Here is a 20,980-nt window from a genome sequence, read left to right as displayed (position 1 = left end):
GGAGAGGCGTGCACGCATGTGAGTATGGTGTGCTGGAAGCTGGTGGCCTCTGTGACCTGCTGCTCCCCTCCTCTGCCGGCTTTCTGGGACCGTGACTCGTGTATAAGCCAAGGGGGGTGTTTTCAGCACAAAAAAGTGCTGAAAAACTCAGCTTATACACGAGTGTATACGGTAAATATTCTTCTATTTGTCTCTTTAATAAGTGACTACCTTTTCTCCCACTTCTTGTTTTTTTCGAGTCTATCAAATATTTAAAAACAAAAAATACATTGAAAAAATGTTCAAAAAACCATAAAGAAAATGATGTGTCAGACTTTCTCTTGATGAAATGTATCACTCTGCGGTGGATTAGGCTGTGAAGCTGGTGAAAATACCGGGAGGAGAGGGCTTCAGTGACATGACTACTGAAGACGGAAACACCCTTCAGCAAGTGAAGAAGAGGATGAGGAACAGTTTGAACAACAGGTTTAAGAAGAGGAGGAGGTTGGCCTAACACTTGATCGACTTGTAATCATGGCCATAATGGGCAATGTACTTCATCGATTGGCTGAGGAATAGGACCTCCGTATGGTTCATAAGAAGCAGAACCAGCATCTCTCCATGACTATGTTCATCACTCGAACAAGAGGTTGGTTACGCATTTAGTGGTAGTAAAAGTTACGGATGAGGCTGAAGATACTACTGCCTCACCTGAAGAAGCTCCTGATGAAGTGGTGCCAATAGGAGAGCTGTAATGCTCTTCCATGCTGTGCAGTACAGTACTGTACATTAATCCCATTTTCATCACCTTCAATCATCAGTACTACACAGCTAATTCATCATCTTCATCATGTAGAATTTGTTTAAGAACATAAGTAGTGTTTATAAAAAGGTGCAAAAGGTTAATAAGGAACTGGGGCCGACTAATAAGGGACTGGTAATGGTAAATAAGTGTGTGGGAGGGGTTTGTAAATCCTTAAAATATATAAATGCTAAAATAAATGTAAGTTTCTTACTTGGCGGATTTTCAACTATCGTGTTGGAGGTTTAGAATGTAATGCCCGCGATAAGTGGGGGATCATTGTGTAGGATTGCTGTGGATTATATTCACTTTTTGCAGTGGTTTTGAGGCTCTTTTTAAGGCAGATTCCAGGCAGAATTTAAAGCCAATTGGGGGCAATATGAAAATAACACCTGACACCAGATAAAAAGGGGAGAAGTTGACTGAATCATTGCAATGTATGTCTCTGTGCCACACTAAGCATGGAAGACATAAAGAGAAGATGAGAACTGTGAGGACTTGAGAACCAAAATTGTTGAAAGATATCAACAATCTCAAGGTGGGGCGTGGCTATGTCGTGAACGGGAGAGGATGCTGGCTAGGAGAGCTCCTCATCATCCTGCTGGATCCTGGACCCTATATAAGATATAGTTTGTGACGCCACCTGTGGTATTCGGCAAGGGATAGCCGACGCTGCTTAAAAAGACCGCTGAGGCTGATGGTGATGCAGCAGAGTTGGTAAAGCTCTCCACAGGTAGAGCTAAGTCCCAGGGCAATTATGTTATAAAAGATGGTGATGATGGATGTAATGCAGGGCTGAGGTGACGCATCAAATAAACAGGAGAATACAGCGGGGTGCAGTCTTTACGCTTTTACTCACATTTTGAGTTGCAAACCAGGGCTCTGAGTACAGATGGTAATGGAGATCCAGCCAGCCTGGAAGCAATTTAGGATCCACTAAGCCAGATGGGTTGGAGGCCTCCTTTCTACTCTGTCCCATGAAGTCTAAAGCTATTCTCAGTCCTCTGTTCCTTACGGTTCTTTAGTCCTTGCATGTATGGCAGGCAGCTTGAGCCTTTCACAGGGGTCACTCCTTCGTGGTGGCTCTGGCTCTGGTATGCTGCTGTGCGTTCAAGTGTGTGATGGGGTCAGGAGGCCGGCAGTCTCCTGCCCTCCGGATTTGGCTGCTGGGACTGTTGTACCCGTGCAGCCACGGACTCTGGCGTCCAGTGTCAAGCGCTCTTCGCTGGGGTGAGCTTGGTCACAACTCCAAACTTAATGTGTATGGCGGTTTAGCACTATAGCACCTTATATTACTGGGTCATATTATAGTAATTTATATCTTGGCATATTTTAGTATACGTAAACTTTCATTTGTATTTATCCCTCATATTTTGCAGTACTCTGCAATTCATCTATATCATTGCAGTACTTTTTGTAGAACATTATTTCTTAGTTATACTTGTATGTTCATTTATTTTCAATGTGCATTGTATGTTTTGTCCTCTAGGACTTTATAGTACTGAATCATTTACATTGGATTTAATTCTATATCTTGCAATACTTTTCAATTTTGCACAATTTTTGTTTTACAGCACTATAGCACTTTTTAGTGCAATTTTTAGAATATTATGGTAGTACTTTTCACAATATTATTGACTACACTATATATTTAACTTACACATTATTAATAGAAAAAAGTTTTTTGAGCGAAAAAAATTTATTAAAAATTTTTTGTGCGATATATTTTAGCACTTAGCATTTTTTTTACATATTTTTTATTTTTTCTGGTGCTGATATTATACAAATTTTGGCAAGATGTATTGATTTATTTAATGTATGTATTCAGATTTTATATTTTAGCACTTAGCACTTTTTGATATATATTTTTTATTCTATTTTTTGTGTTTATATTATACTAATTTTGGCAAGATGTATTGATATATTTATTATTCAGATTTTTATGTCATCACATTATAATTTGGTATGCAATATATATATATTTATAATTTTGGCTTTCCATCATTTTTTCATGCTGAATCCGTTTTTTTCTCATAGACTTGTATTAGTGACAGATTGTGACGGATGGCCACACGTTTCATCTGTCGTCCAACGGATCCGTCAGAAAATCTCTGTCCGTCGGCCGGAGACAACGGACAGATGAACGTTTTTTGTGTACGTTGAAAAGTCGGATAGCGACGGATTCCGTCTTTTAAAACTGAGCATGCCCGGAATCATTTTTCTTCCTTTATTTTAACATCTGCGTCTGCTTTTTCTATTCTGGCACAAAATCCTTCTCTCTCTCTCTCACTCCAGAATTCTGTTTCTTTAATTCCTACAGCAAGGCTGCTACAACGGATCAGTCAAAAAAACGGGTCCAGTGCATCAGTTTTTTGCAATATACGCAGGATCCGTCCACTTGACGGATCTGAACACTTTGACGGATTGTGACTGATTGCAAAAGACTGGAGTGTGAAAGGGGCCTTAAGAAGCGAGATGTGGATGAGAAAAGGCGGTGGATCCGTTGCCAACCGTTAATTGACGGAATCCGCCAACGGATCCTCCTTTTTATACTGAGCATGCCCGAATGAATGTCCTTTCATGATATTTAGCCCCAAATCCCATTCTGGCAGCTAAATCTCTCTCTCTCGTGAAACAGGCCTTACTTTAAATTTCATGCACTAGCGTCTAAAGCGGATCCGTACAAAAAACGTATCCAGTTGCATCCGTTTGCCACAAAACGGAAACGGATCCATTTTTGCACACTGGCGGATTTTGACTAACGCCAGAAAACTGAAGTGTGAAACAGGCCTAAGAGAAAGGAAAGACTCAATCTGAGAAGAGGTCACCTATAAGGTACCAGGATGTACATTTTTAGCTATTGGTACTGACTGCGTCTCATCAGTACTATGGTTCCTGTATAGTCCACAGACTGATAAAGACTGATAACTCCCTGCATCTCCTTACCATTGTTAAGGACATACTGGGAGTTGTAGGTTCATCAGATACAAATGTATATGGGCCTGACTTAGAAGGATTCAGCTCATCAGTTATTAATCACATGATGTCATAGACCTAATGGAAAAGGGAAAGAATTAGCTGGGTAGAAATGCAAAATGGGCGCCTTAGGCTTCATCTGCCTTGGGCACCCAAAATACTTTGTTTCGGCCCTGGTAACGGATAAAGCAAAATCCTACATGACCTATCAGTGTTCTACGATTTGGGTTGAGGACACTTATTGTATGTGGGCTGGTGAATTTTGTGTGCCAGGGCTGCTTTTTAGTCCCAACTCGGCCCTGAATCCCCTCGTGTATCTGAATGGGAGGAAGAGTGTGAACTTGTGCTAATTGTGCAGTCACACTTTGTCATCTCTGCTCCGTCCTGTCTTCCAGCGCAGGGTTAAATTGCTCTGACTTCATAATCTGGCTTCATGGCTTGATCATAGATGCTGGATCCTGATCCCCAACAAAATCTCACCAACCGAAGATTGTGAAAGAAACACACAAAACACTTTTATTGGATGTTAAATTGACCGAATTTTATTCCAAATCTCATCATTATTATTTCTTTGAGTGTCTGAAATTTAGAATCGGCCAATTACTATGAAAGAGACACTGAAAATGGCAGAACCCCCAACTCACGAAGAATCGTCCTTCAGCACTCAGGAGAGGAAAAACCCCCTGTGGTGGAAACCTCTAGGGAACCATGGCTGCAGGACTGCCCTTCCCTTGGGCTTAGAAGGTTAGTGCCAACATGTAACAGCAAATTGTACCTGAATTTGTACATTGTGTCATATTTGTTTTGGAGAAGCCTAATGCGTCCTCTCCAGGCCGTACACATAATGTGAAGGCGGCGAGTGCCGGACGTGAGGGAGATCTGGCTGCAACATCTGTCACCCCATTGATCTGGCTGGCTAGGCGGTATGGCTGATCTGGCTGGCTAGGCGCTATGGCTGATCTGGCTGGCCTCCCCATGTACAGCATGAGCCCCACACAGCCTTCCCATGTACAGCATGAACCCCACAAAGTCTCCCCATGTACAGCATGAACCTCACACATCCTCGCCATGTACAGCATGAGACCCCACACAGCCTCCCATGTAGCCCCCCCAGGGAGCCTCAGCAGACAGGTAGGGAGGGGGGTATGCACGCTCTTTGGTTACAATACCCAGCATCAGGAGAGATAAGGCTTCCAAAAACAGACTGAATTGAAGTTGTCGTAGCTGTTTTCCTTCTGACCAAAAGTCAGGTATGTCAGGAGACCAGTCCACCCCCGTAGCCCGGCCCCTACCACATTTGCATCCAAAGCTAAACACATTACTGCAGCTTATCACACCCAGGGCCGGACTGGCCATCGGGCATTTCTGGAAAATGCCAGAACGGCCGAACCCTGTAGTGGGACGCACGATCAGTAATCCTCTTCACGCTGTCAGCTGCTAAAAATCACGGCCACCACATGAAATTTGTGGCTGCGGTCTGATGTCCAACTCTTGATCCGGGATGCAGTGACGTAACAGAGATAGGGCAAGGGGAGGATGAGACTCAATGTGCTCAGTGCTGTGCTGCTTGGAGTTCCGGTCCTGCTTCTTACTGCAGTGATCAGTACATCAGACGTCCACTTCCTCAAGTCTAGCGCAGCTTGCATGACCAGAAGGGGTTAACAAGCATCTGATAAGCTGAGTGCACTGCACAGAGAAGCCCAGACAGCAGCACAGGAGTTGCACCTAGGAAGAAAGAAGCTGTTAAGAGGCAGGCATTTGTGTACGTGCACACGCTGTGGAATGCTCTGTGGATTAGGCTGCGAGGATATTGTAAAATTCGTAGATAAATCTGCAGGTCAAAAGACCTGCAGTTTTACCTGTGGATTAGCCTGCGGTTTTGCCCTGCGGTCTATCATCTCTACAGTGGAGGAGATGGTAAACTGCAGCCGAATCCGCAGAAAGATTTGACATGTCAATTTTTTCTGCGGTTTAGAAAACGCAGCAAATCCGCGTGGAAAAATCTGCACTGCGGTTTTTGATATCTATAGGATATTATGGTAGTGTACACCGCAGCAGAAACTGCTGCGGGTCCGCAGGGCCAAAACTGCTGCGGATTCGCAGCATAATCCACAGCGTGTGCACACACCCTAAGGCTGTGTTCACACGTAGCATTTTTTTGCGTTTTCGCTGCGATTTTCAACGTGCGATTTTGCCGCAAAAAATAGCATCCCATGCAATCATATAGCATTCCGCTCATGCTTTCCTAATGCTGCGGATTTTTCCATGGCGGAATTGCATTGCAGAAAGATACGCAGCATGCTCATTCTTTGTGCGGAATCGCGGGAATTCCGCACACATAGGAATGCATTGTTCTGCCTTCTTTCCGCATGAGGCTATGCTCACCATGCGAAAAGTAAGCAGAACATTTGCGGATTGTACCCACTGTTTGGAAGAGAGGAGATTCTCCTCCAGGCTCTGGGTACCATATACCTGTAAAAAATAGAATTAAAATAAAAAAATGGTGATAATCTCACCTTCCGATGTCCCTCGCAGCGTCACCAGGCCTCAGCAATGCTCCGGGCAGGTCCCGTTCCAAGTGATGCATTGTGACAATGACCTTTGATGACGTCGCAGTCTCGCGATACCATAGCAGTGACGCGAGACTGCGATGTCATCAAATGGGAACGGCACCTGCCAGGAGCATCGCGATGATCGGGAACGCTGCGTGGGACGTCAGAAGGTGAGAATGACACGATTTTTTATTTTTTTTAATTATTTTTAACATTAGATCTTTTTACTACTGATGCTTCATAGGCAGCCTCAATAGTAAAAAGTTGGTCACACTAGTCAAACACTATCACAAAGGAGGAAGAAAAAGACCAGGTTTTCCAATGTATCCGCACTGACCACACAAGGACAGAAATGTCAAAGTAAATGTCTAAGAGAGAGATTTTTAGAGCGTGAATGCCCTAAAAAATTAGTAAAAAAAGCATACTCAGAGGCAAAGGGAATTTCACAAAGTAGTTTAATACATGGGACAGACAATAAAAAATCTACAGATGAATACTATACCACTAATTTCATCACAACCTTTTCTTCCCAAAATGGCACTTTCTCAGGAATATAATACAGAAGCACTGAAAGGTCCTACTAAATTACCCAGTCTTTCAGAAAGTATTACCAACTAGACCAGTGGTTACCCTTAGGAGGGCGCCATCCCTATAAAACATTTTAGCCCCCAGTAGAATTAGGAATGTGGGAGACAAAAAATCCCCGAATGCAGGAAAAAGTACCTTACAGAAGCACATAAGAGTTTCCTTTAAATGTAAAAACAAAAAATGCTTGTGTTTATGGATTAGTGATAATGTAAATACCTTTTATTCAAATAGTGATAATGATAGAGTATATAACATTAATTTTAAGCTAACATGTCAATCCAGTTTTGTGATTTATCTAATTGATTGTTGCTGTGGGAAACAATATGTGGGACGCACTACACAGCCTCTACATCTAAGGATGAACTCACAACATAGACACAATATCTCTAAAGGATATCTGAAACATGGCTTGTCTCGACATTGTTTTGAAAAACACGGGAATAAAGCCTCTCTGTGAGTTACACCCATAGATCATATACCAGCAGATACCCCAAACAGAATACAGTGTCTAAATAAGAGAGAACTGTATTGGATATGTAAACTAGATACCATTCATCCTAAAGGCCTCAATGAGTTGGTAGATATTTTTTGATAAGCTTTCTCTCATGTTTCTTTGTCCCTAGCGGCCCAACGGATTTCCTTCCCTGACCTGGCGTGTCAGCGTTCTCACATGGGGGTCCGTTATTGGATGTCGGACACCTAGTGGGAATTTTACCAAACAATCGGTTAATTCCAAATTACATAACCATTCCTTGCAAGTGGAGAGGTAGCATAATGGTAATGGGAAGCCTACAGGGTTCTGGCTTGCCTAAACCTTGTGGGTTCGAGTCCAGTCATTATATCTTTATAAAAATTTAATATATATTTATTATAGGTTTCATACATTTTTAAATGAAAGATTGATTTTTTAGATGTTCAATGTGTTTTATCAGAGGTTATATTTATATAGGTTTGACATTTTAACATTGGAGGGGGAGTTTTCACAGGAAGTGATGTTTTGCCTGTTAGTGATGTCATGTAGGTCTTATGTCATGAAGGGCTTGTATAAAACCACAACAATCCTAACAAGTGGAGAGATAGTATGATGGTAATGGGAGGCCTTAAGTGTTCTGGCTTGCCGAAAATCTGTGGGTTTGATTCTAGTCAATTCTATTTTTATCAAATTTTAATATGTAGTGAATATAGGTTTCATACACTTTTTCAAATTAAAGATTGATTTTTTAGATGTTTAATGTGTTTTATCAGAGGTTAGATCTTGATATAAAGTTATTGTGACTGGTGTATGACATTTTGACATTGGAGGGGGTATTTCCAAAGGAAGTGATGTCTTTTTGCATGTAATTGTGATGTAATGAAGGTTTTGTATAAAACCACTGCTGTAATCAGATTCTGTAATTCTTTGGCCCTGAGGAAGTGGCAGATATGCCATGAAACGCATCGGCACAATAAAGCTATGAAGAATATTTCTGTCCTTGTGTGGTCAGCGTGGATATATTGAAAAACCCGGTCTTTTTTTCCTCCTTTGCGACATTGGTATCTACAGGAGTCTGCAGCAACCACTGGTTCCTTTCACATTCTGCAAGGGGTTGTGACAGTTCACAACCTTTAAAGGTGAGTGCACTAACCGTGTATTTGCCACCCCCCAAAAAAATCACTTTTATCGCCCTATGTGCGCTCTCTTTCCTTAATAGTCAAACACTGTTTGACGAGTGTGACCTACCTGTCAATCAGTTTTCCAAGCGATGCTACAGATTGCTTGGAAAACGCTAGCATTCTGCAAGCTAATTACTTTTGCAAATTGCTAGTTTTTCCGTGGGAAATAGGCAGAAATTAAAATGCGATTTTCTCGCATATTTCCTGCGGAATGGAATTCCGGCATTCCCGCTGAAATTTCCGCGGCAACGTGTGGACATAGCCTTAGAATTAACAAAAAAAAAGTGTCCTCTCTGCTCCCATGCCACTAATGCAAAAGAAAATCATTACTCCTGTGGTGAACTATAACTCCCAACATGCCATATTAGCTCCTGTACATGCTGGGAGTTATAGCTCTCTTCAAAGACATAAGGATAATGGTCAACCATGTGACATAACTGGCACCTATGGGATCTTAAAGGTAATCTGATGGCTGATGCCAGCTGCTCAATCCACAGGCCGCATGGATCAGACATTGGCTGTATCATTCCAGCCAGGTATGGTTGACTCTGACACGCTGCGGCATTTCATGCAAAAACCTACTTTGAAAGCCGCCGTGGACTGAGGTCACACAGGTGACTAGTCAGACAGGTGGGTCCCTGGTGGCTTCTCCCCATCTGCTCCCACTGAGGGACAATTTTCTTTCTGCGTGCAACCAGTCATTGGCAGCAGGAGGGGAGAAGTCAGAAAAGTTTTTCTCTGTGACGCTGCAGTGTTAAAGAGACAAACATACTGGGCTTAGATCGTACAGCCGGTGCCGGACACGTGCTGCCTATGGGTCAGACTCACTATAAAGCAGGTGTGAGCAATTAATTTTTTAGAGGGGCCACATGAGACCATTACTGTTGTGGAAGGCAGAACCAATAGCTTGAAATTAATTCTCAATATTAATTTATTAATATTAATTGTATCACTTAATATTGAGCAGAATTAAATATGCTAAACCCCTATATATCTTTAACCCCCCACAGCCCCTTATATACATAACATGAGCCTCACACAAGCTACTACATATGCAACATGAGCCCCACACAGCAGCCCCACACAGCCTACCCATGTAATGCATAAGCCCCACACAGCCTCCCCATGTACAGCATGAACCCTACACAGCCTCGCCATGTACAGCATGAACCTCACACAGCTTCGCCATGTACAGCATGAGCCTCACACATCCTCGCCATGTACAGCATGAGACCCCACACAGCCTCCCCATATACTGCATGAGCCCCACACAGCCTCCCATGTAGCCCCCCCAGGGAGCCTCCGCAGACAGGTAGGGAGGGGGGTATGCACGCTCTTTGGTTACAATACCCAGCATCAGGAGAGATAAGGCTTCCAAAAACAGACTGAATTGAATTGAAGCTGTCGTAGCTGTTTTCGTTCTGACCAAAGTCGGGTATGCCAGATGACCAGTGAGTCTGAATTAGCAGTTTTTTATGCCCTTAATTTACAAGCAATTGGAGACAAAAGAGACTGCACACGGGTCGTGGGAAAATCACTTCATCTGACGAAATGAAACACAAGGCAATATTTTATACCATTTACAACAAATGTAGCTCTATGTGGCTCATGTAGCCCCCACCCCTCAGGGTCATACCTTGTTTACCATGTACCCAGAACATGTTGTTGCTGACTATTGAGGACATATATGATAACAAGTATAGTCTCCTTCAAACAGAGACTAATAGTCTGCAGTGTCATAAGAATAATTCTAGCAATAATAGGCAAAAGGCAATTGAAGTATTAAAGGGATATGAAGGCAAACCTTCTATATCAATTTCCCCCTTTTGTAAATGGTATAACTTTTGCCACAGGGTCAGCTGATGTCCACAAAGGAGCTATTGTCTCATGGGTCTAGTACCCATAAGGGGGCTTCCTACCTGCTTCACCCATCCACCCTCAGTGTGGACACTCACTTTCCCCATCAGCAACGCTATCTGGGGTCTATGATACACTACAGAAGGTTCAGCCTTAGATTATTTTTTCACACATACATTATTCAGCAGTAGAGTTGAGCGAAACGGGTCGAAAAATTTCAAAAGTCGCCGACTTTTGGCAAAGTCGGGTTTCATGAAACGAAACCCGACCCTAGGATGAGGTCGGCCACGAGGTCGGCGACTTACGCGTCAAAGTCGCGTTTCAAAAGTTTGTTTTGCGCTCTTTTTCAGCCAATCAGGATCCACGGACACTGTGGGCAACGTGGTGACATAGGCACGGGTCACCACCATCTTTCAGAAGGGCATGCAAGTGATTGGCTAGCTTTGGTGGGCGTCACAGGGGGTATAAAAGGGCATGCACGCCGACCGCCATCTTACTTCTGCTGATCTTAGCATAGGGAGAGGTTGCTGCTGATTCTGTAGGGAGAGCGTTAGGCAGGGAAGAAGAAAAAAAAACAGCTTCTGCTGCTAGCGATTGTGCCTGTACAACACACCAGTTACTGTGTGTGCAGTGCAAGGGGAGGCTATATTGTGGTGTATCAGTGGTGTTGGTTGTTGGGCTGCCTTCTAAGGCTTCCTGACAGCTGCATTGCTGTTTACCCACTGCTCTGCAAACTGCTTTTTTAAAAGCAATCCCAATTTTTTTTTTTTTGTCCTTCTGAGGTACTGAGCTGCAAACTGCTTTTTTAAAAGCAATCCCAATTATTTTTTTTGTCCTGCTGAGGTACTGAGCGTGCATTTTTTCACACCATACAGCGGTGTACGCTCCTCACACAGTACCGTGTAACGGCTGTTATCACAGCCACAGTGAAGCTATCTGTGTCACTCTGTGAGAATAAGTCGAGGACATGTTCCCTTCTTACAGACCTGCACTCTAGGGAGATTCCTATTCTGCCCAATTCAACATACACCTTGTAGTTTGTGATAAACTAGCCAATTTCTGCCTCTGACATAGCGCTGTGCAGAAATTCAAAATCTCCCTTATCCTCTAGTCACTTTTGTCACAGCTGTGCCATCGAGCCTGTGACATAGCGCTCAGATATTCAGTGGGCCTCACACAATCCAAGAGTGTCCAGTGTCCACAAGTGTCTGCAGAAATTCAAAATCTCCCTTATCCTCTAATCACTTTTGTCACAGCTGTGCCATTGAGCCTGTGACATAGCGCTCAGATATTCAGTGGGCCTCACACAATCCAAGAGTGTCCAGTGTCCACAAGTGTCTGCAGAAATTCAAAATCTCCCTTATCCTCTAGTCACTTTTGTCACAGCTGTGCCATCGAGCCTGTGACATAGCGCTCAGATATTCAGTGGGCCTCACACAATCCAAAAGTGTCCAGTGTCCACTAGTGTGTGCAGAAATTCAAAATCTCACTTATCCTCCAGTCACTTTTGTCACAGCTGTGCCATCGAGCCTGTGACATAGCGCTCAGATATTCAGTGGGCCTCACACAATCCAAAAGTGTCCAGTGTCCACTAGTGTGGGCAGAAATTCAAAATCTCACTTATCCTCTAGTCACTTTTGTCACAGCTGTGCCATCGAGCCTGTGACATAGCGCTCAGATATTCAGTGGGCCTCACACAATCCAAAAGTGTCCAGTGTCCACTAGTGTGTGCAGAAATTCAAAATCTCCCCTGTCCTATAGACACCTTGTACCTTGTTTTACATTACTATATAGTTTGTTGGATTTTGTCTACATTTCTGCAAAAAATGAGGAAGTCTGGTGGAAGAGGCTGTGGAATTGGGCGGGGTTTGGCAGCTGGTAATGATGGTGTTGGTGGTGGATCTGATGGTAGTGGCAAGAGCAAAATAGGACCGAATGCAGGAGGTGTTGAGCCTGCATCATCGTCTGTCTCCATAAGGCTTCGAAGGCTTAGTTTTCTAGGAGTTGGCAAACCGCTTTTAAAGCCAGAGCATCAGGAAAAAGTTTTGTCTTACATTGCTGACTCAGCCTCCAGCTCTATCGCCTCCTCTTCTTCAGTTGTAAAAAGTAAAAGCACTGAGTCGTCATTGGAGGCTCATGTTCATGAACCACACCTTTCCTTGTGTCCTTCACCCCAACCAAGATTGAAGGATGACGCAGGCCATACTACTGATTACTCCATGGAGCTGTTTTCACATACCATGCCTGGATTATCAAGTGAAATGGTGAATTACCCAGGCCAAGATGAATCTGACATGGAGTGCACTGATGCACAGCCGCTGATGGATGATTCTGCTGGTACATTCACTCAGAGCACTACATTGTCCTCGCAGTGTACAGAGCCAGATTCTGACCCTGATGAGTCTCAGGTGCCCCTTCCCGCACACTATACCACCATACACGGTGACACAGAGGAAGGTGCACATGACATTGAAGAGGAGGTGATGGATGACCCAGTTGTTGACCCAGATTGGCATCCATTGGGGGAAGAGGGTGCTGCTTCCAATAGCTCACATGAGGAGCATCCACAGCAGACATCGACATCGCAACAGCTGTTATCTGGCAGGCCCGGAGCACTCCAAAGACAGGTTCCAAAAATCAAAAGAGTTGCTGGACAGCTTGTCCAGAGGGTCAAAAGATCACAGCGTGCTAGGCCGCAAAATGTCTGCCAAAGTAGGAAGAGTGCAGTGTGGCACTTTTTTGAACAAAATCCTCATGATCAGGCCAAGGTTATCTGTAAGAAGTGCGCAAAGACCTTTAGCCGAGGGAAAAATCTGAAAAATTTGAATACCAGTTGCATGCTTAGACATTTAACCACCATGCACTTGCAAGCGTGGACACAGCACCAAACCTCAAGTGCCACATGTGCAACTGATCACAACGAAGGGAATCAGCAACACTACATTGTTTCCCCCACTGTAAGCCCACCGGTTAGCACAGCAGCAAATGTAGAGGTGTCGTTGCAAGGCCACAGCAGTCAGGGAATCCCACTGTTATATCAACGAAAGACTGATTCTAGGCCATCAGAAAGAACAACAACTCCATCACCATCATCAACCCTCTCTCAGTCCGCCCTGTCCACCGCTACTTCCACCATATGCAGCTCTCAAGTCCAGCTCACCCTCCCAGACACTATGAGTAGGTCAAGAAAGTACACAGTCTCTCATCCGCGTACACACTGGGTTTGAACACCCACATTGCCAAACTAATCTCGTTTGAGATGATGCCCTTTCGGTTGGTGGAAAGCGCAGCTTTCCGCGAACTCATGGCCTATGCAGTACCACGCTATGACCTACCCAGTCGCCACTTCTTCTCTCGCAAAGCCATCCCAGCCCTCCACCATCATGTGAAAGACCGCATTGTCCATGCACTCAAGCAGTCAGTGAGCGGAAAGGTGCACCTCACAACTGATGCATGGTCCAGTCGGCATGGCCAGGGCCGTTACGTGTCCATCACTGCGCACTGGGTTAATGTGGTGGATGCAGGGTCCACAGGGGACAGCAGTGGTGGGACAGTGCTGCCTAGCCCACGGTATAGGAAACAGTTGGCTGTAGGCGTTCGACCCTCCTCCTCCTCCAGAAGCGAAAGCTCGTCCACAGAGCGCAGTCGTACGAGCACTCCATCTGCAGCTGCCACTGTTGCACACGAGGTGTCCCTCTATCGAGCAGCTAGTGGAAAGCATCAGCAGGCTGTGTTGCAGATGATGTGTTTGGGCGACAGACACACCGCCGAGGTGCTGGCCGAGTACTTGAAGCGACAAACTGAGTCATGGCTGGGCAGTGTACATCTTGAGGCAGGCAAGGTAGTTAGTGATAACGGCCATAATTTTATGGCAGCCATAGCCCTTTCAAAACTCAGCCATATACCTTGCTTGGCTCACACCTTGAACCTGGTGGTGCAGTGCTTCCTCAAAAATTATCCGGAGTTAACAGCCCTGCTCCAGAAGGTGCGAAGACTGTGTGCGCACATCCGCCGGTCGCCTGTACACTCCGTTCATATGCAGAAGCTGCAGCGATTGCTCCACCTTCCCAACCACCGCCTCATTATCGACATTGAAACAAGGTGGAACTCCACCCTGCACATGGTGGAGCGGCTGTGCGAGCAGAGGCAGGCCATAATGCATTTGTGGGAGGATACACGGCCAGGCACTTTGAGAGCAGACATGGAGTTGACAGGTGTGCAGTGGTCGAAGCTGAAAGACCTCTGTAAAGTCCTTCAGTGTTTTGAGGAATGCACACGGCTGGTAAGCGCAGATGACGCCATCCTAAGCATGAGTATCCCACTTATGCGTCTGCTCATGCAAACTTTGACGCACCTTAAGGAGCAGGCTTCTGCAGCCAATGTTGATGAGGAGGAAGAGGAGGAGGGAATCCTTGATGACATTCAGCCATTGTCTGCTCAGGGACCTCTCCTGGACGAGGTGGAGGAAGAAGGGGAGGAGGAGGATGATGGGGATGATTACTTAGGAGAGGAGGATGCATCTCGTGGGGCAAGTGAAAATGTTGGCGTGGCAAGGTCTGGTACAGGGTTTGTGCGTGACTGGAGGGATGTGGATTTGCCAGAAAGTGCTCCTCCAACCAGCACTCGCAGTGCATCATTGACACCGGGAACATTGGCCCACATGTCAGATTATGCCTTGCAGATCCTAAAAAGGGACCCCCGCATTGCCAAAATGATGAACGATGACGACTACTGGTTGGCCAGCATCCTGGATCCACGCTATAAAGGCAAATTACAAAACATCATGCCACAGGACAACCTTGACCTAATATTGGCTAATAAACAAGCAACTCTGGTAAATCGGTTGCTTGAGGCATTCCCAGCACACAGCAGCGGTGATGGTTCTCACACGAGCCGTACGGGCCGGGGGCAGCTTGGCAGAGGTGTTCGTGGTGCACACAGCAGAAGTGGCATTGGAGACAGGGGTTTCATGACAATGTTGTGGACTGATTTTTCAAGTACCGCTCACACAACTGGTAATACTGCATCGATGGAAAGTGACAGGAGACAGCAGTTGTCAACTATGGTTACAAACTACTTTTCCTCCCATATCGATGTTCTACCACACAGGTCATTCCCCTTTGACTATTGGGCTGCTAAACTGGACACCTAGCCTGAACTGGCACAATATGCCTTACAGGAGCTCGCTTGCCCAGCTGCAAGTGTGCTATCGGAAAGAGTCTTCAGTGCAGCTGGATCAATCCTGACAGAAAAAAGGACCCGTCTGTCAACCCAAAATGTGGATGATCTAACCTTCATTAAAATGAACCACGCATGGGTTTCCAAGGATTTTGTCCCACCTTCCCCTGATGACACATAGGGTGACAGAAAAATGGCTTGCTTTGGTCCACCTCTTCCTGGGACTTGACCTATTTCACCTTTTGCATCAGCTGAATGTCCAACATGAACATATGCTACTTTCTAAAACTCCCTAACTGTGCTGCTTCCCCCCCCCCCCCATGAACAAAAAAATTGTCATCTCTTTGCTGCGTGGCGATCCCCTGGATTGGGCATTTTCTTTGAAACCAGATGATCCTATTCTGACTAATGTGAACACATTTTTTCAAGCCTTAGGGTTGTATGACGAACCTAATGCCATTGATCAGGCTGAAAAGACCCTGCTGGCATTGAACCAGGGTCGGGATTCTGCAGAATTGTACGGTCAAAAATTCCGAAAGTGGCGGTACTTACTACCTGGAATGATAATGCCTTGGCTGCTCTCTTTCGGAAGTGTTTGTCAGAAGCCGTAAAAGATACTATGGTGGGATTTCCTGTTCCCTCTGGTCTTGACGATTCTATGTCATTAGCCATTCAGGTTGATCGGCGTTTGCACGAACGCAAAACTGCACGAGAGGTGTTGTCACCTGTTGAACAAATGTCTGAACCTATGCAATGTGATAGAGTTTTCTCCAGAGAGCAGCGTCAGGAGTTCAGAAGGCGTAATAAGTTGTGTTTTTTCTGTGGGGATGCCTCGCATATTATTTCTGTCTGTCCTAAACGAGAGAAACGCTTTGCACACACGTTTTCTGTTGGTGGTGTTCAACCTAAGTTTCTTTTGGCTATTACTCTGATCTGCTCCCTGTCCACATTTTCCGCCAAGGCTTTTGTGGATTCGGGAGCAGCCCTAAACCTAATGACCTTGGATTTTGCTAAACGTTGTGGATTTCCAATGACACCTCTGCAGACGCCTATCCCTTTGAGGGGGATTGATGCTACTCCTTTGGCTAAAAATAAACCTCAGTTTTGGACCCAGGTGGTAATGCGGGTCGCCCCAGACCATCAAGAAAATTGCAGATTTTTGGTGTTGCATAATCTGCATGATACCATGGTTCTGGGGTTTCCCTGGTTACAAATTCATAATCCAGTTTTGGATTGAAAATCTGTGTCTGTGGTGAGTTGGGGTTGTCGGTGTGCCTTTAGTGAGGCTCCGGTGTTTTCCACCTCTCCTCAGTCGCATGATGTTCCTGATTATTTGGCGGACTTTTATGATGTATTTAGTGAAAATGAGTCTGCATCTCTGCCTCCTCATAGGAGTTATGACTGTGCAATTGAACTGAGCCCGGGGTGTAAATTTCCCAAGGGTCGGCTCTTCAATTTATCTGTACCCGAGCATGAGGCTATGCGATCCTATATTAAGGAGGCGTTGGAGAAGGGTCATATTAGACCATCCTCGTCTCCCTTAGGTGCCGGGTTTTTTTTTGTAGCCAAAAAGGATGGATCATTAAGACCTTGTATTGATTATCATGCCCTCAACAAAATTACTGTTAAATATCAGTATCCGTTACCCCTGATTTCGGATCTATTCTCTAGAGTTAAAGGTGCTTGCTGGTTTACCAAGCTTGACCTCAGGGGGGCGTATAATCTTATTCGCATTAAGCATGGGGATGAATGGAAGACGGCGTTTAATACTCCGGAGGGACATTTTGAGTACCTGGTGATGCCTTTTGGGCTCACTAATGCCCCTTCTGTCTTCCAGTGCTTCATGAACGATATTTTCCGAGATTTTCTCGATAAATTTTTGCAACTACTTTACTTTTGGAGAAAATTCAAAACATTCATTATTCAATAGAGCCGAATAGCAAAAATCAGGTTTTGAATGAAGAATCACATTTCTTGGTAGAATCATGCAGGATTGAAATTTTTGATGTTTTTTTACTCCTCTCAACAGCCCAAACAAGACTCTAAAAGGATGAGTTTGCAACTACTTTACTTTTGGAGAAAATTCAAACCATTCATTATTCAATAGTGCCCAAACTATCAAAAACCAGCGGTTTGAATGAACACACATTTCTTGGTAGAATCGTGCAAGACTGAAATTTTTGATGTTTTTCTACTCCTCTCATGAGCCCAAACAAGTCTCTAAAAGCATGAGTTTGCAACTACTTTACTTTTGGAGAAAATTCAAAACATTCATTATTCAAGAGAGCCCAATAGCAAAAATCAGGTTTTGAATGAAGAATCACATTTCTTGGTAGAATCATGCAGGATTGAAATTTTTGATGGTTTTTTACTCCTCTCAACAGCCCAAACAAGTTTCTAAAAGGATGAGTTTGCAACTACTTTACTTTTGGAGAAAATTCAAAACATTCATTATACAATAGGGCCCAAAATATCAAAAACCAGCGGTTTGAATGAACACACATTTCTTGGTAGAATCATGCAGGACTGAAATTTTTGATGTTTTTCTACTCCTCTCATGAGCCCAAACAAGTCTCTAAAAGCATGAGTTTGCAACTACTTTACTTTTGGAGAAAATTCAAAACATTCATTATTCAATAGAGCCCAATAGCAAAAATCAGGTTTTGAATGAAGAATCACATTTCTTGGTAGAATCATGCAGGATTGAAATTTTTGATGGTTTTTTACTCCTCTCAACAGCCCAAACAAGTTTCTAAAAGGATGAGTTTGCAACTACTTTACTTTTGGAGAAAATTCAAAACATTCATTATTCAATAGGGCCCAAAATATCCAAAATCAGCGGTTTGAATGAACACACATTTCTTGGTAGAATCATGCAGGACTAAAATTTTTGATGTTTTTCTACTACTCTCATGAGCCCAAACAAGTCTCTAAAAGCATGAGTTTGCAACTACTTTACTTTTGGAGAAAATTCAAAACATTCATTATTCCATAGAGCCCAATAGCAAAAATCAGGTTTTGAATGAAGAATCACATTTCTTGGTAGAATCATGCAGGATTGAAATTTTTGATGTTTTTTTACTCCTCTCAACAGCTCAAACAAGTTTCTAAAAGGATGAGTTTGCAACTACTTTACTTTTGGAGAAAATTCAAAACATTCATTATTCAATAGGGCCCAAACTATCAAAAACCAGCGGTTTGAATGAACACTCACATTTCTTGGTAGAATCGTGCAGGACTGAAATTTTTGATGTTTTTCTACTCCTCTCATGAGCCCAAACAAGACTCTAAAAGGATGAGTTTGCAACTACTTTACTTTTGGCGAAAATTCAAAACATTCATTATTCAATAGAGCCCAATAGCAAAAACCAGCGTTTTGAATGAAGAATCACATTTCTTGGTAGAATCATGCAGGATTGAAATTTTTGATGGTTTTTTACTCCTCTCAACAGCCCAAACAAGTTTCTAAAAGGATGAGTTTGCAACTACTTTACTTTTCTAGAAAATTCAAAACATTCCTTATTCAATAGGGCCCAAAATATCAAAAAACAGTGGTTTGAATGAACACTCACATTTCTTGGTAGAATCGTGCAGGACTGAAATTTTTGATGTTTTTCTACTCCTCTCATGAGCCCAAACAAGACTCTAAAAGGATGAGTTTGCAACTACTTTACTTTTGGCGAAAATTCAAAACATTCATTATTCAATAGAGCCCAATAGCAAAAACCAGCGTTTTGAATGAAGAATCACATTTCTTGGTAGAATCGTGCAGGACTGAAATTTTTGATGTTTTTCTACTCCTCTCATGAGCCCAAACAAGTCTCTAAAAGCATGAGTTTGCAACTACTTTACTTTTGGAGAAAATTCAAAACATTCATTATTCAATAGAGCCCAATAGCAAAAATCAGGTTTTGAATGAAGAATCACATTTCTTGGTAGAATCATGCAGGATTGAAATTTTTGATGTTTTTTTACTCCTCTCAACAGCTCAAACAAGTTTCTAAAAGGATGAGTTTGCAACTACTTTACTTTTGGAGAAAATTCAAAACATTCATTATTCAATAGGGCCCAAACTATCAAAAACCAGCGGTTTGAATGAACACTCACATTTCTTGGTAGAATCGTGCAGGACTGAAATTTTTGATGTTTTTCTACTCCTCTCATGAGCCCAAACAAGACTCTAAAAGGATGAGTTTGCAACTACTTTACTTTTGGCGAAAATTCAAAACATTCATTATTCAATAGAGCCCAATAGCAAAAACCAGCGTTTTGAATGAAGAATCACATTTCTTGGTAGAATCGTGCAGGACTGAAATTTTTGATGTTTTTCTACTCCTCTCATGAGCCCAAACAAGTCTCTAAAAGCATGAGTTTGCAACTACTTTACTTTTGGAGAAAATTCAAAACATTCATTATTCAATAGAGCCCAATAGCAAAAATCAGGTTTTGAATGAAGAATCACATTTCTTGGTAGAATCATGCAGGATTGAAATTTTTGATGGTTTTTTACTCCTCTCAACAGCCCAAACAAGTTTCTAATAGGATGAGTTTGCAACTACTTTCCTTTTGGAGAAAATTCAAAACATTCATTATTCAATAGGGCCCAAAATATCAAAAACCAGCAGTTTGAATGAACACACATTTCTTGGTAGAATCATGCAGGACTGAAATTTTTGATGTTTTTCTACTCCACTCATGAGCCCAAACAAGTCTCTAAAAGCATGAGTTTGCAACGACTTTACTTTTGGAGTAAATTCAAAACATTCATTATTCAATAGAGCCCAATAGCAAAAATCAGGTTTTGAATGAAGAATCACATTTCTTGGTAGAATCATGCAGGATTGAAATTTTTTATGTTGTTTTACTCCTCTCAACAGCCCAAACAAGTTTCTAAAAGGATGAGTTTGCAACTACTTTACTTTTGGAGAAAATTCAAAACATTCATTATTCAATAGAGCCCAATAGCAAAAATCAGGTTTTGAATGAAGAATCACATTTCTTGGTAGAATCATGCAGGATTGAAATTTTTGATGGTGTTTTACTCCTCTCAACAGCCCAAACAAGTTTCTAATAGTATGAGTTTGCAACTACTTTACTGTTGGAGAAAATTCAAAACATTCATTATTCAATAGGGCCCAAAATATCAAAAACCAGCGGTTTGAATGAACACACATTTCTTGGTAGAATCATGCAGGACTGAAATTTTTGATGTTTTTCTACTCCTCTCATGAGCCCAAACAAGTCTCTAAAAGCATGAGTTTGCAACTACTTTACTTTTGGAGTAAATTCAAAACATTCATTATTCAATAGAGCCCAATAGCAAAAATCAGGTTTTGAATGAAGAATCACATTTCTTGGTAGAATCATGCAGGATTGAAATTTTTTTTGTTGTTTT

Source organism: Dendrobates tinctorius, unplaced genomic scaffold (assembly GCF_039654945.1).
Source record: "Dendrobates tinctorius isolate UK_male_01 unplaced genomic scaffold, ASM3965494v1 ptg000068l, whole genome shotgun sequence".
NCBI classification, from domain to species: Eukaryota; Metazoa; Chordata; class Amphibia; order Anura; family Dendrobatidae; genus Dendrobates; species Dendrobates tinctorius.
This window is presented reverse-complemented; position numbering follows the sequence as displayed.